Genomic DNA, 15,734 nt, shown 5'->3' with positions numbered 1-15,734 from the left:
GTCTTGCTCAAGTTACTTAAACATCCTGTTTCTCAGTTTCCTCACCTGTAAAATGCAGAAGGTAATGCCTATTTGATAAGACTGTTATCTGTAACTTGGGATACTGTTGGCTGCAAGGTGACCGTGATTGTTCACTTGACTCATCTGTGATGCTGGACTGAGAGCTTCTTGCAGCCCTTGCTACAGATGCTCCTGGAAGATGCTGACCATTGCTGTCTTCTAGATCAGAGGTCCCCAACCCCTGGGCCACGGAACGATCCCGGTCTGTGGTCTGTTACAGGCCACACAGCAGGAGGTGAGTGATGGTCCAGGGAGTGAAGCTTCGTTTGTATTTATAACTGCTCCTCATCACTCGAATTGCTGTGTGAGCTTCACCTCCTGTCAGATCAGCGGTGGCAGTAGATTCTCGTAGGAGTGCAAACACTACTGTGAACTGTGCATATAAGGGATCTAGGTTGGGAGCTCCTTATGAGAATCTAATGCCTGATGATCTGCCACTGTTTCCCGTCACCCCCAGATGGCACTGTCTTGCAGGAAAACAAGCCCAGGGCTCCTCTGATTCTACATTATGGTGAGTTGTGTAATTATTTCATTAGCTATTACAAAGTAATAATATTAGAAATGAAGTGCACAAAAAATATAATGTGCTTGATTCATCCGGAAGCCACTCCCCACCCCCGCTCCGTGGAAAAACTGTTTTCCACAAAATCATTTCCTGGTGCCAAAAAGGTTGGGGACTGCTGCCCTAGATCATTTTTGTGGGATACCCAGGGTTGGGTTGACCTGGAAAAGACTGTTTGAATTGAGAAGTTTCTATTCACTCTTCGTGGGAGAGGAGAACAGGCGCTGGAAGGAGGTGGCACACATGTGGGGCTGTCAGTGTCACAGTAGGACCTGGAGTGAGGGAGAAGCCTCCTGGAAACAGAAGAACAGAGAATTTGCTTTTTTGCCAATTTAATGCTAGGAACGCCCACCAGAAAGAGGAATCTTGAAAACGCCCATCAAGAAAGGTGTATTAGTCCATTTTCACATTGCTATAAAGAAATACCTGAGATTGGGTAATTTATAAAGAAAAGAAAGTTACTTGGCTCATGGTTCTGCAGGCTGTACAGGCAGCATAGCGGCTTCTGCTTCTGGGGAGGCCTCAGGAAACTTACGGTCATGGTGGAAAGCTAAGGGGGTACAGTAATGTCCCACATGCCTGGAGCAGGAGGAAGAGAGAGAGGGCAGGAGGTGTCACACACTTCAAAACAGCCAGATCTCATTCACAATCACGAGAACAGCACCTAGGGGATGGTGCTGAACCATTCATGAGAACTCTGCTCCCATGAGCCAGTCTCCTCCACCAGGCCCCACCTCCAACACTGGAGATTACAGTTTGACATGAGATTTGGTGTGAACATGGACCTGAACCATATCAGAAGGGTCCTGGGAACGCCACCAAAGAGGCATCAGGTGCCTGTCACATTTGGTCTGTGAAGTCCTCATTCAGAAGTTGAAGTGCTGCAAAGGCAGATTTTGAGATGTTTAAGACATTAAATGCTACAGACAGTAAATGTTATTAGTTCTTTGAGAATTTAGCTGTATTAGATTTTTAATCTTATATATTTACTTAAAGTTCAGATTGTCTTTTGATAACCAGGTAAAAATGCTTCGTTATTCCATCTAAATCTCAAATGCACGTGGTAGAACCTCCGAGTCACACAGTAAGAACCAATATTGCGTCTTCCAAGTAAGTAAGCAAATAGCACAAACTCCATTTGCACCAGAATGTGCTCCACCACGTCTGTACAGCTCGCGGTGTATTTGCTCATCATGTGGAAAAAACCCACCATTTGGCATTTCTAATGTTTTCCCCCAAAGAACACCTCTAACCAAGCAGAAGCAATCTGATCCCCCAGTTGGAATGATGTAAGTGGAATTAAATATTTTAAAATGATGTCTTGATAGTTGTTGAAATTCTTGGGCCTCTGCTGTGACTTGACAGCTTGGTAATTGCTAATTTGCTTTTATGCTAATTTAACTGGATCCTCATTTTCCTGTTAAATTCTAAGACTTGTTGATTGAGCTGAGCTGTTCCTACCTGACTCAGGAGTGCACGAGAGGGAGGTAGTGGAGGGCTGGGGACCCGCCATCTCTGGCTTCCTAACTCCACTCCAGTACCTGCAGCCTCTGCAAGGAAGGTGCTCAGTAAATATGCATGGCATGAGTGAAGCCTGTCGAAGGAAATGTGATTTTCTAAAAGGAAAATTAGCGACTCTTCAACCAGGCAAGCATTCACTTACAGCTGTCACCAATGTTTGATTTAGTGGAAGGGGCAGAAGTTAGAGAGGAAGATGTTGCTGGGTACAGATCTTTTCTTTGTCATTTGCTGGCTGAGGGACTTTGGGAAAATTACTCAAGCTTCCTGAGGTATGTTTCCTCATTTACTAATAATGTTCCCTCTTTAGGGCATTGGGTGCATTTAAAGCGTATATATAAGGACCAGGGGCAGAGTAACTACGGCACATGGGATTCAAGAACTACTGGCTTCATTTTCTTCCTCTTTCTAAGCATTTGTAATTCTGTTTTCCGCTGTTTTGTTACATTCCTTTGCTCTCCCCAAACACAGTCAATCGCATTTGTCCAGTTAAGTTTGACTTAATGCCAAATTCTGTGTTACCTGCTGCAAATGAAGAAATGGACAAGCACAGCTGGGTCCTCAGAGGCCTAATGGGCCAGAGGGTGGCACCCCCCGGGCAGGAGGTAGAGGGCCAAGCTTCTGGAAGAGGCCCTGGACTCTCATGGTACACTGGAGGTGACCGGGAAGCCTCAGTGGACTGCCCGCCCCCGCACATTTCTACCCTTGCCCCTCTGTTACTCCCATCAGAAGCAGAGCCTCTCAGTAGCCCCGAGTCTCCATTCTGGGACAGTTCCAGGCAGGCAAGGCAGCCATGGGTGAGTATCTGTGTCACCTTTCTTTTTCCCAAACTCACTCATTTGCACAGCAGGAACTTAGAATATAAATTCACTGCATAAAACGAAGATTGCATGTGTAGTGGACAGTGGTACTCAAAAAATAAAGCCTTGTTTGAGTCTCTGTTTTCAATTCTTTGGGGCATTTACCTAGGAATCAAATTGCTGGATCATACGATAATTCTGCTTAACTTTTTGAGGAACCACCAAACTGTTTTCTTTTTCTTTTCTTTTTTTTTTTTTTAGACGGAGTTTCGCTCTTGTTACCCAGGCTGGAGTGCAATGGCGCGATCTCGGCTCACCGCAACCTTCGCCTCCTGGGTTCAGGCAATTCTCCTGCCTCAGCCTCCTGAGTAGCTGGGATTACAGGCACGCGCCACCATGCCCAGCTAATTTTTCGTAATTTTTAGCAGAGACGGGGTTTCACCGTGTTGACCAGGATGGTCTCGATCTCTTGACCTCATGATCCACCCACCTCGGCCTCCCAAAGTGCTGGGATTACAGGTGTGAGCCACCGTGCCCAGCCGAGACACCAAACTGTTTTCTACACTTTCCTTCTTTTCATGACATTGGCCATCTTGAGGAACTGGCTAGGTATTCTGTAGAATGTCCCCAGTCTGGGTTTGCCCAATATTTTCCTCATGATTACACTGGCTATTTGGGTGATTTGAGAGACTAGGAGGTTAAGAGCCCTTCTTTCTCATCATGTCACATCAGGGGTACATAGGACCTGCAAGGCATCACTGGTGATGTTAACCCTGACCACTAGGCTAAGGTGGTGTTTGCCAGATTCCTTCACTGTAAATTCCTCTTTCCCCTTTCCCCAGACTACTCTACAAGAGTGCATCAGTAAGCCTAGCTACCCTCAAGGGGAGATGGTTAAGCTCCACCTGTTAGACGACAGCATCTGTACATACTGCTTGAAATTCTTCTGTAAGGAAAATTTGTCTCTTTTCCCATTCAGGTATTTATTCAAATGTTTATTTATACCACTACAGACCTAGGTAGATTATACTTCAGGTCATGTTTCAATATCACACTATTTATATTTTTGCCCAAATTGTTCCAGCTTCACCTCTTCCATTTGGGCCCTGTGCCCCTTTAGCATGCCCCAGCCTTCTGCTTTTTGAGCAGTTCCAACGTTTTATTGGAACATCATATTAAGAAACCAGGCTCTTGACGCTGGGCATGAGATGCCTGAGGTTTGAAGGTTTAGTTAATATTCATCAACTACCCTCATCCCCAGCAAACATAGTCTGTGGCCGTGGCAAACAGAGGTCAGCAGCAGTGCCAGGCACAGACCCAAGCCATTATTCCCCAATGCATATGTGCTGGGTGAAGGGCTTGTCTTATGCTGTTGGCACAGATAGACATAAGAAGCCCCACTGCTCGGTTGTCTTCTGTAGGCCAGGGCACAGGATGAGGGTGTAGACACCCGAGCTTGTCTTGTAAAGGCCAGCAAAGCTGAGTTCTGTCAACACGTCTAGGTAGGTTGCAAACACACCCAACCTTGTGCCATACAGGGATGTAAGTAGCAGGAGGGTGGAACTTCCTAGAACATGTCAGGTTTTGGAAATGGGATGGCTGGTATCACAGGTCAGGCTTCAGTGCGTCATTGAGTACAGAAATGTGGACAGGCTGGAAGGAGGGATGGCCAAACTCAAATTCCAAACAATGACCATTCACTGAATGTCCTTGTAGGACTATGGGACACAGAACGGGAAACCAGGATCACCTCCAAAGATCCAGGCTGTTGCTTGCCTTGTTGAAGTGGAACTAGCCAGGTGGGAGTTGATCAGAATCAGAACAGACACCAGATCAGAGCTGGTGCATCAGGTCAGGTGGGAAGGGGGCAAGGGCTGGTGCCTGGAGGCCAAGAGGCTTGGAGTGTGGGAGAATACCCAGTGCCCAGCAGAGCCTGGTACTGAGCCCAGTGCTCTGCCCTATTTCATGTTTGCTGCAAGATGTGGCTAAGGGAGTAACTCCTGCAGAAAATGGTGGGTCTGAGCCCTGGAGGTGGAGCCCTGCAGGGGGCTGAGTCTCTAGATCTCTAGGGTAGCTCCGATTTTCTCTCTGAGGAGGTAACTGTCTTTGACAATTGAGTCCAGAGTCCACACTATCACCAGAGCATCATAATATAAATCTTATGGAAGACTTGCCCACATACAGCAACAGTGAGGGCAGGAGTAAGTTTTGTTATAGGAATTGGTAAATTTGGTTGCTACATATCTAAATCTACATGATAATGAGAGCTTTGTAGAGATTCATTATGCAAAAGCTTGGTTGGCTTAAGCCCTAGAAATTTTCTGGTGTAATTTTTAAAGTTTCTCATTACATTCAGGTTTCCTGGAGTTTTTGCCTTTATTTTATAAGTCTGGTAGGAAACATTTGATATTTGAAAGACTTTTCCTTGGCCTGAAAAGCAGTTTCCCACATTGGAAGGGGATGGATTCCTCCTGGCGTTGTCCATGCCTGGGCTACAGCATAGCTTCCAGAAGGGCCTGTGTCAATTATTTCTCAGCAGGGCTGGCTGGAGATTGTGTGGACTGCACTGAGGGACTGAGATAAGAAAATAATCAATTATTCATAATGAAAAATATTCTGTACTTGATTTTTAAATGAGAAAGAAAAAGGAAGGGTTTTGTCCAATATGTTTACAGGAACATTCTTAAAATCTGACTATAATGTTAATATATTCATTTGTTTAATCATTTAACAAACATTCATTTTCAGAAAGCCATCTGTGCACTTTGCATAGCAGCTACTTTTTGTGCCATGTCCTGTGCTTGGTCCCCACCCTCACAGGCTGGCAGTCTCATGGGGCAAGTGCCAAGCAGAGATCCAAGAAGAGAAGGATGGGGCAGGAAGCAGGAGACCTGTAATTCTATCTCTGGTGAGTGTCCTGGATGACTTACAAGACATTGGTGATATGATGGGTCCCAGTTTAAAATAACAGCTGAGCATCTGCATTTATCTTTCCTGCCTCTCAAATCTCCTCTGAAATAATAGTAGAGTAAAATTAATAACAACAAAAGAGTGGGGTAGAGCAGTTGTTAGGAGGCAAGAGATTTTTATGAATTTGAAGAACATGGATGGCAGAGAGGATTTTACTGACGGGTAAAGCAGAATAGAGCCCAGAGTGACTGCAGCAGAAATAGTAGTTGTTCTCTCCCCTGATAATGGAGGAGGCAGGGAGACAGAAGAGGGGATACGTGAGACTCACACAGAACTGTGCACCAGCCATGGAGTTGTCCTCAAATTAAGAGAAGAGAAACACTAAGAAGATGAACTAGCTACAGGGAAGAACTAAATCTTGCAGTGTGAGTTCTGGCACAGGGAAAGCCAACCTAACTCTGGTAGGAGGGGAAGGCATTGCCAAACTCACCTGCATTTTATCTTGAGTCAAAGTAAAGTTTGCCATATACATGCTTCGACCCCATGCCCAGGCACCTGGGGGAAACAAAGCTACCTGGAAGATGAGGGACTTCATGCCAGCGATTTACATTATTCAACCAAGGCCTTCTTTTATAAATCTAAGAAGACAACTAAATGGCACCACACATTCAGCAAAACAAATATGTAAGAGAAAAACACCAACTGGAACAAATCCTGGAGGAAACAGAGATGTGCAAAAGGTAACTTCAAGAAAATACAATTGGCATCTCAGATTAATCTAATAAAATGCTTTTTCCATAAAATAAGAACCAGAGGCCCTAAAAAGGAAAACAAAAGAGATGGCTGAACTTCTGGGCAACCCATGGCAATTCTTTCTGTTTTCCTCTAGGAGAAAACTCCAGAGGAAAGTGTGAATTATGTTGGAACTCACCAAAAAGTTACACCCTGGAATAGTCCAACCTTGGCAACACAGGGGTTGAAATCTGAAAATAGAGATTCAGATTATTTTTACTGAAGTATAACTGGCATAATATAAACTTTACTCATTGATGTGTACAATTCAATAGCTTTTGGCATATTTGTAAAGATGTGCAACCAATATCACTATCTAAAGGTTTTCATCACCCCTAAAAGAAACCCTTCACTTGAAGTAATTCTGAGAGTAGTGAGACAAAGGGTAACCTATAAAGGAATACTTTTCAGACTAACAGCAGACTTTGCACCAGAAACTTTACAAGCCAGAAAGGATTGGAATCCTATTTTTAGTCTCCTTAAACAGAATAACTGTCAGCCAAGAATTTTGTATCCAGCAAAACTGTCTCCTAAATGAAGGAGAAAGAAAGCCATTTTCAGACAAACAAATGCTGAGGAGATTTGTCACTACTAGACCAGCCCTGCATAAAATGCTAAAAGGAGTTCTAAATTCTGAAACAAAAGATTGATATGAACCAGAATAGAGCCTCTTGAAAGCCTAAAAGTCACAGAGCCTATAAAATAATAACACAATAAAAAAAGTATCTAGGTAACAACTAACATGATGACTGGAACAGTAACTCACATCTAAGTATTAATATTGATTGTAAATGGTCTAAATGTCCCACTTAAAAGATACAGATTTGCAGAATGGATGAAAAACTACAAACAAAATATCTGCTATCTTCAAGAGACTCACCTAACACAGAAGGAGTCATAAAAATTCAAGGTAAAGAAATGGAAAAAGATGCTGCATGCTAACGGAAACCAAAAGTGAGCAGGGATAGCTATTCTTATACCAGCTAAAATAGACTCTAAAGCAACAACAATTTAAAAAAAGGTCATTATATAATAACAAAAAAATCAATATAAAAAGAGGACATTATAATCTTAATTTATATCCACCTAACACTGGAGCGCCTAGATTCACAAAACATTTACTACTAGACCTAAGAAATGAGACAGACAGCAACACAATACTATTAGGGGAACTTCAACACTCTACTGACAGGACTAAAGAGATCAAGATCATTGAGACAAAAAGTCAACAAAGAAATAATGAACTTAAACTATACTCTAGAACAAATGGACCCAGTAAATATTTACAGAACATTCTTCCCAAGAACTGCAGAATATGCATTCTTCTCTTCAGCACACGGAACATTCTCCAAGATAGATTATATGATAGATATCCAAACAAATTTCAATACATTTAAAAATATTGAAATCATATCAAGTATTAACATATTCTCAGACCACAGTGGAATAAAACTAGAAATCAACTACAAAAGGAACCTTCACAGCTATGCAAATGAATGGAAATTAAACAATCTTCTATTGAATGATTTTGGGGTTAATAATGAAATCAAGATGGAAATTTAAAAATTCCTTGAAATGAATAATAATAGTGACACAAGTTGTCAAAACCTCTGGGACATAGCAAAAGCAGTGCTAAGAGGAAAGTTTATAGCACTAAATGCCTACATCAAAAAGTACAAAAGATTACAAATTAACAACCTAATGTCACATCTCAAGGAACTTCAGAAACAAGAACAAACTAAAGCCAAAGCTAGAAGAATAAAAGAAACAACAAAGATAATAGCAGAACGAAATGAAATTGAAGCAAAAAAATAAAAATACAAGATTAATGAAACAAAAAACCGGTTCCTTGAAAATATAAACAAAATTGATAAGCCATTAGCTAGATTAACCAAGAAAAGAGAGACATTCAAATAAACTGAATTAGAAATGAAATTAGAGACATTACAACTGGCACCACGGAAATATAAAAGATAATTTGAGATTGCTATGAACACCTTTATGTACATAAACTAAAAAGTCTATAAAGGAAATGGATAAATTCCTGGAATGATACAGCCCTCCTAGATTAAATCAAGAAGAAATAGAAACCCTGAAAAGACTAATAACCAGTAGTGATGTTGAATCAGTAATTCTTAAAAATGTAAACAACAACAACAACAACAAACCCAGGGTCAGATGGATTCACAGCTAATTCTACCAGATATTCAAAGAAAAATTGGTGCAAATCCTACTGAAACTATTCCAGAAGATTGAGAAGAGGGAACTCTCCCTAACTGATTCTATGAAGCCAGTATTACGCTGATACCAAAACCAGGAAAGGACATTTTTTTCTTTTTGTTAAAAGAGAAAAATACAGACAAATATCCGTGATGAACATAGATGCAAAAATCTTCAACAAAATACTAGAATCAAATCCAATAGCACACCAAAAAGATGATACATCATGATCAAGTGGGTTTCACCCCAGGAATGCAGGGATGGTTTAATATATGCAGGCCAATAAATGTGATACATCACATAAACAGAATTAAAAACAAAAAACATATGATCATTTCAATAGATACAGAAAAAGCATTTGATAAAACCCAGCATCTCTTTATGACAAAAACACTCAACAAACTAGACATAGAAGGGATTGACCTCAAAATGATAAAATCCACATCTGACAAAACCACAGCCAACATTATAGTGAACAGGGAAAAGTTGAAAGCATTTCCCCTGAGGATTGGAACAAGACAAGGATGCCCACTTTTAGTTTCTATTCAACATAGTACTAGAAACCCTAGCCAGCACAATCAGACAAGAGAAAGAAATACAGGGCATCTGAAGTGGAAAAGAGGAAGTCAAACTATCACTGCTCAACAGTGATATTATTATACATCTAGAAAACTCAAAGACTCCCCCAAAAGACTCCTACATTTAATAAAAGAATTCAGTAAAGTCTCAGGTTACAAAATCACTGCACACAAATTAGTAGCACTGCTATACACCAATAATGACCAAGGTGACTCAAATTAAGAACTCAACCTCTTTTATAACAGTTGTAAAAAACAAACAAAAAAACCCCTAGGAATATCCTTAACAAAGGAGGTGAAAGATCTATACAAGAAGAACTACAAGCCACTGTTGAAAGGAATAATGCATGACACAAATGAATAGAAACACATCCCATGCTCATGGATCGGAAGAATCAATATCATGGAAATGACCATACCGCCCAAAGTAATCTACAAACTCAATGCAATTCCTATCAAAATACAAACATTATTTTTCACAGAATTAGAAAAAACAATTCAAAAATTCACATGAAACTTAAAAAGAGCCCAAATAGCCAAAGCAATCCTAAGCAAAAAGAAAAAATCTGGAGACATTGCATTATCAAACTTCAAATTATACTGCAAGGCTAGAGTTACCGAAACAGCGTGGTACTTGTATAAAAGTGGACACATATACCAGTGAACAGAATAGATAACCCAGAAATAAAGCCAAATACCTACAATCAACCGATCTTTGACAAAGCATACAAAAACATAAGTTGGGGAAAGGATGCCCTATTTAATAAATGGTGCTAAGTTGACAAAAATTGATTAAGTACCTGAGATATTTTCCTCCGAGCAACGTATGAGATGGGATTAGAACATCTGAATTTCCTCTCAGACACACCTTTTGAGCAACACCTTTTGCTCCAACAGGGAAGTGATGCCATCAGGTGCCTATGGTTTTTGTCCCTATCACATGACTATTGTTATTTATTTGCCTCCTAGGTGGAGAAGCAATCCAGTCAGCCATTCATGCCTGAGATTTAAGAGGAAGGTTTTGATTACAAGATATATCTTAATTTTTTAAAAAAAGCCCTTAATTTCTCCTTCCCCAAAAGAAATTTTATTAATGTAATCCAGCACATTAGCAGAGTAGAATACAATGATACCAATAGATGCATTAAAAGCATTTGATAAAATTTAACATCCAGTTGTGATTTTCTAAAAAGGAGAGGAAACTCAGCACATAAGAATTAGAAGAATATCTAAAAAAAAAAAAAAAAAAAAAAAACCTTACAGATATCATCTTACTTAATGGGGAAGAATTAAAATAATTCCTGTTAGAACACAGAAAAAAATACCCAAGGATACCCACACTCACAGAGAAATTTAACATGTTACAATAATTTATAGTCAGAGAAATAAAAATAGGAAATGGAAGTTATAAAGATTAGAAAAGAAAAAATAAAACTGTCATTTTCTTTGCAGATGAGATGACTGTGATACAGAAAGTCGAGGAGATTAGATACACTATTAGAATTAATAGGAGAGTTCAGCAAGATACTAGATTTTTTAATATAAAAATTCTAATTTTACACACCATGCATCAGTTATAAAATGTCATTTAAAAATACCCTTTATGATAGCTACAAAACAATCAAAAATAAACACCCAGAAATAATACAAACGTGCAAGACTTTTGTGGAGAAAACAGTTAAATTTACTGAGTGATATTCAGGAAAATCTAGAGATAAGTCACATTCATGGATAGAAAGACTCAATATTGGCTAAGCACAGTGGCTCATGCCTGGAATCCCAGTGCTTTGAGAGGCCAAGGAGGGAGAACAGCTTGAGGTCAGGAGTTCCAGACCAGCCTGGGCAACATATCAAGACTCTGGTCTCTCTCTCTCTAAAAAAAAAGTTAGCTGAGTGTGGTGATGCACACCTGTATTCCTAGCTACTCCAGCAGAGGCTGAGGTGAGAGAATCATTTGAGCCCAGGAATTCGAGGCTGCTGTGAGCTATGATCATGCCACTGCACTGCAGTCTAAATGACAGAGCAAGTCTCTATCTCATAAAATAACCCAATATCAAAAAGATGTTAATTCTCCCAAAAATGATTCATAGATTTAATGGAATTCTAACTTTAAAACTTCAGTAGGATTTTTCACTAAACTCAATGAGTTTATTCTAAAATTTATATGGAAGAACAATAGACGAAGACCAACCAAAAACTCTTTGGAGGAGTATGGAGGTGGAGGTTGCCCTCTGAATCTGGAAGCACGTCACACAGTGGGGGCAGTTTTGTGTTAGATCAGAAACAGGCAGGCCAAGCCCAGAGAACAGAATTGGAGGAACTCTCAGAAGACTTGCAGGTGTGTGGAAACGGGCTCCAGACTCAGCTGGCAATGAAGGCCGTGGAAGAAGGACAGACTCTTTAATGATGGGTAATTGATTCTCTACAGGGCAAACACTGAAATCGGATCTTTACTTCATGTCTGTGTAAAAATCAATCTCAAATGGATTAAAGACTTAAATATTAAAGTCAAAACTTAAGGAATACAATATAGGAGAATATTTTCATGGTTTCAGGGTAGAGAGGAATTACTTAAAACAAACCCTAACAGAAAAGATGAATACATTTGCAGCATTAAAAAAAATATTGTTCATCCAAGCTCTATAACAAACTTCAAATAAGACATGAATTAGCAGAAGGTATTTTCAACACATGGCTGACAAAGGATCTAGACCATATCAAAATTTCTAATAAGATAAAAACAAGCTCCCTGATAGAAAAAAGTGCAAAAGAAAGCGCTTCCCAGAAGAAGCACAAATATCCAATTAATATGTGAAAAGCAACTGAAGCATATTAGTCAATAAAGGAATGTAAACTCAAACCTTTGTAGGATATGGAGTAATTCCTTTATATTGCTGGTGGGGGCTCAAAATGGTACAATCCCTTTGGGAAAAAATTGGCATTGTTTAATAAAGAGATTGAAGATGCATGAACTCAAAGATTTAGCAATTCTACTTCAAAGAATAACCCTTACACATGAACGCTAGGAAATGTATAAGAATATCCACAGTGAAATTGAATGCAATGTAAAGAACCACTGGAAAAAACCCAAAAGTTCACTGGCAAGAAAATGAATAAATGAATTGTGCCATGTTTATACGATGCGGTGCTGCACGCAGGGAAAATGAACTCACCGAACTGCAGGCACCAACCCAGAAGAATCAGGCCTAATTTGGAGCAGAATATGTCACTCACAGAAGAATACACACAGCATGGCATCGTTTTTGTAAAGTTCAAAAACATGCAAATTAAACAATGTGTAGAAGCACGAATATTGTCAAACGCTAAAGAATGGCAAAGGATGATAAACAGAGAATTCAGGACAGTGGTCACCTGTGGGGAAGGAAATGGGGGCGTGGGACTCTGGTGGGTACGCGATGCCGGCAGGTGCAGATAGATGCATGGACCGGTTCTTTTTTGTTGCTGTTTGACATAGAGTCTTACTCTGTCATCCAGGCTGGAGTGCAGTGGTTCAATCTCGGCTCACTGCAACCTCCATCACCCAGGTTCAAGTGATTCTTCCCGAGTAGCTGGGATTATAGGCACGTGCCACCACGCCCGGCTATTTTTTTGTATTTTTAATAGAGACAAGGTTTCACCATGTTGGCCAGGTTGATCTCGAACTCCCGACCTCAGGTGATCCACCCGCCTCAGCCTCCCAAAGTTCTGGGATTATAGGTGTGAGCCACCACGCCCGGCCGCACTGACTGGTTCTTAAACCAGCAGCCAGGGCCTTGGCCTTCACTGCGTCACTCGCGGAGCCTCTCCACCCTGGGCCCTTTCACACCGCCCCGTGGGTCTGCAGAACAGAAGGAAGAAACAAATGACCCAAACTCAGATACATCTGCGAGAAAATGTGAACATCAAGGAAAAAGGGAAGAGCTTTAAAGCTTCAGAGAGAAAAACATGCAAATGTTTACACCTTCAAAAGGAACAGGAATCCAGACTGGTATCAGGCGTCTCCACAGAAACACCAGATGCGGGGAGATAATGAGGCAATGCCTACGGTGTCCGTGTTCAGCTGCAGCAGGGCTTCCCGGGACGGAATCAGAAAAGCCTCGCGTGACCCCCTCAAATTCATGACGTGGGCGGGTTTGTTGTTGTTGTTGTTTGTTTGCCTGTCTCTGAGTGAAACTTAGGACAAATCTTATGATTTTTCTTATTCTTGTCAGAGATAAGTGGTCAGCTTCTCCCTTCTTGGGCTGAGGTCTGCACAGGTGACCCTGGGTGGGAGAGAGAGGCGTGACCGCTGTGACTCTTTCCCTAGTTCTTGCTAATTGCAGTTTCTCACCTTCTGGGAATGGAGCATAGGAAGGGAGAAGACCCAAGAAGTCAGGAGGGTCCTGACCCAGCTGGATGTATCTAGTTTTAGTTTGGTTTGGGCAGATGTTTGAAGATGTCTCTTTTTCTGGCGATGTCGGTGAGTTTGCTGGACATGTTCCTGGCCTCCCTATGAGGGCTCTCTTCCTGTAATTCCCTTTACGAGGGGGAGCATGGCTTCTCCCGGCTGATCTCCCAAACCTTCCTCAGATCCCAGCATCCGTCCGCCCCTCCAGGGAATCTCACAGACAGGACCAATGACAATCCACGTGCTCTGTCCGGCAGAGGCCCCGGCTGGTCCAGGGACGCCCTCAGGCATCCTCCTCTTGTGTAGACTTTGGGAGTGCCGGCTGTTGGTGCAGGGATCTCACCTTGCTCTGCTCGCCGAGCAGGTAGTGCTTGACCTGATTTTCCAGGTGGGCTCACTGTGTCCTCCAGACTGCAGAAAACAAGCCCTCTAAGTTTATTCTCTCTCTTTGCTTTAGGAGAAGGGGTGGAGCTCCCCAGGAGGAAGGACTCCCAGCATACCAAGAACACTCCAGAAACAGCCTCCTCCCTTCTGCAACCTCTAACCCTTTCAGGCTGTCAGAGTGGATGTCTATGGATGAGGGACCTGAGAATTACAAAGCCATCTTTCTCTAGCTTCTTTTTAAAACTCTTGTTTGGTCCAGGAGCGGTGGCTCACACCTGTAATCTCAGCACTTTGGGAGGCCGAGGTGGGTGGATCACCTGAGGTCAAGAGTTCAAGACCAGTCTGGCCAACATGGTGAAACCCGTCTCTACTAAAAGTATAAAAATTATCCAGGCATGGTGGTGGGCGCCTGTAATCCCAGCTACTGGGAGGCTGAGGCAGGAGAATAGCTTGAACTTGGGAGGCAGAGATTGCAGTGAGCTGAGATTGTGCCACTGCACTCCAACCTGGGAGACAGAGCAAGACTTCATCTCAATAAATAAGTCAAACTCTTGTCTGGTGACCACAGTGGGCAAAATAACATAGCCTCCTCCCCTGGACCCCAAGAGAGGTCCATGTCCCAATCCTTGGAGTCAGTGGGATGTTACCTTCTGTGGCAAAAGGGACTTCAAAGATGAGATTAAGAAATTTGAGATGGGGAGGGTATCCCCAATATACCACGACTGGTAGCACCCAGTCGTGCCCAGTATCATCATGCCGGCTTTTCTAAGGGAAGGCAGCAGAAGAACCGGTCAGAGAAGGGGACATGAAGAAGGAGGGGAGATCCAGGTGATGCCAGGGCTGGAAGGTAGAAGAGGCCAAGGAAAGCAGGCGGCCTCCAGAAGCTGGAAAGGGCGAGGAGACAGCTGCGCCCCAGAGCCTCCGGGAGCGCAGCCCTGCTGATGCCTCGCCTTTAGCCTGGTGAGGCCCACCTTGGACTTCTGCCTCCAGAACTTCGAGATAATATGTCTGTGTTGCTTTAAGCCACCGATTTGTGGTCCTTTATTACAGCAGCAATAGGAACTAATACAGTGGCCTTGCTCTGTCCTTTGCAGTGTGGTATCGATTTTCTTTGGGTCCCAGCCAAAACTTTCATTGGAAATAATTTTGAAACCAGAATTTTGTATCCAGCCAAACTGTCATGAAGCTTAAGGGACAATAAAGATATTTTCTTACACGGAAGTAGTAAAAATGCTTATTTCCAACACCTTAAAAGAAACACACATGCATACACACACAGCTAAAGGACGCACTCTAGCTGAATGAAAAGCAACGTATTAAAGACAAAGGCTCGGGGTCCAGGTAACTGTGGAACGAATTCAGGTGCAGGGGAAATAAATGTTGCGATTACAGCCTCGCAGGAGGTCTAGAAAGCAGGAAAGAAAGTAAGAAGTTAAAGAATAAAAGTTTCTGTTCAACAAACTCTCATAACTAACAGGAAGATCTGATATCTGTGTTAAAGAAAACATTGATTTTTCTTTCAA

The 15,734-nt window shown here is 41.9% G+C and overlaps 1 long non-coding RNA gene across 2 annotated transcripts; it reads left to right on the top strand.

Moving 5' to 3' along the window:
• The first annotated feature begins 3,379 nt into the window (after window positions 1–3,379).
• LOC105707825 (uncharacterized) lies at window positions 3,380–15,509 on the top strand. Of its 2 annotated transcripts, none has more exons than XR_001105190.3 (4): window positions 3,380–3,919; window positions 4,657–4,739; window positions 5,689–5,848; window positions 14,285–15,509. It is a non-coding gene; the product is annotated as an uncharacterized LOC105707825 (long non-coding RNA). The 2 variants fall into 2 exon arrangements; XR_001105191.3 differs by having other exon boundaries at window positions 4,657–4,791.
• Window positions 15,510–15,734: the final 225 nt, after the last annotated feature.

This window comes from Aotus nancymaae, unplaced genomic scaffold, assembly GCF_030222135.1.
Source record: "Aotus nancymaae isolate 86718 unplaced genomic scaffold, 86718_ANA_hifiasm-v0.15.2.pri h1tg000057l, whole genome shotgun sequence".
Lineage (NCBI taxonomy): Eukaryota > Metazoa > Chordata > Mammalia > Primates > Aotidae > Aotus > Aotus nancymaae.
This window is presented reverse-complemented; position numbering and strand designations above follow the sequence as displayed.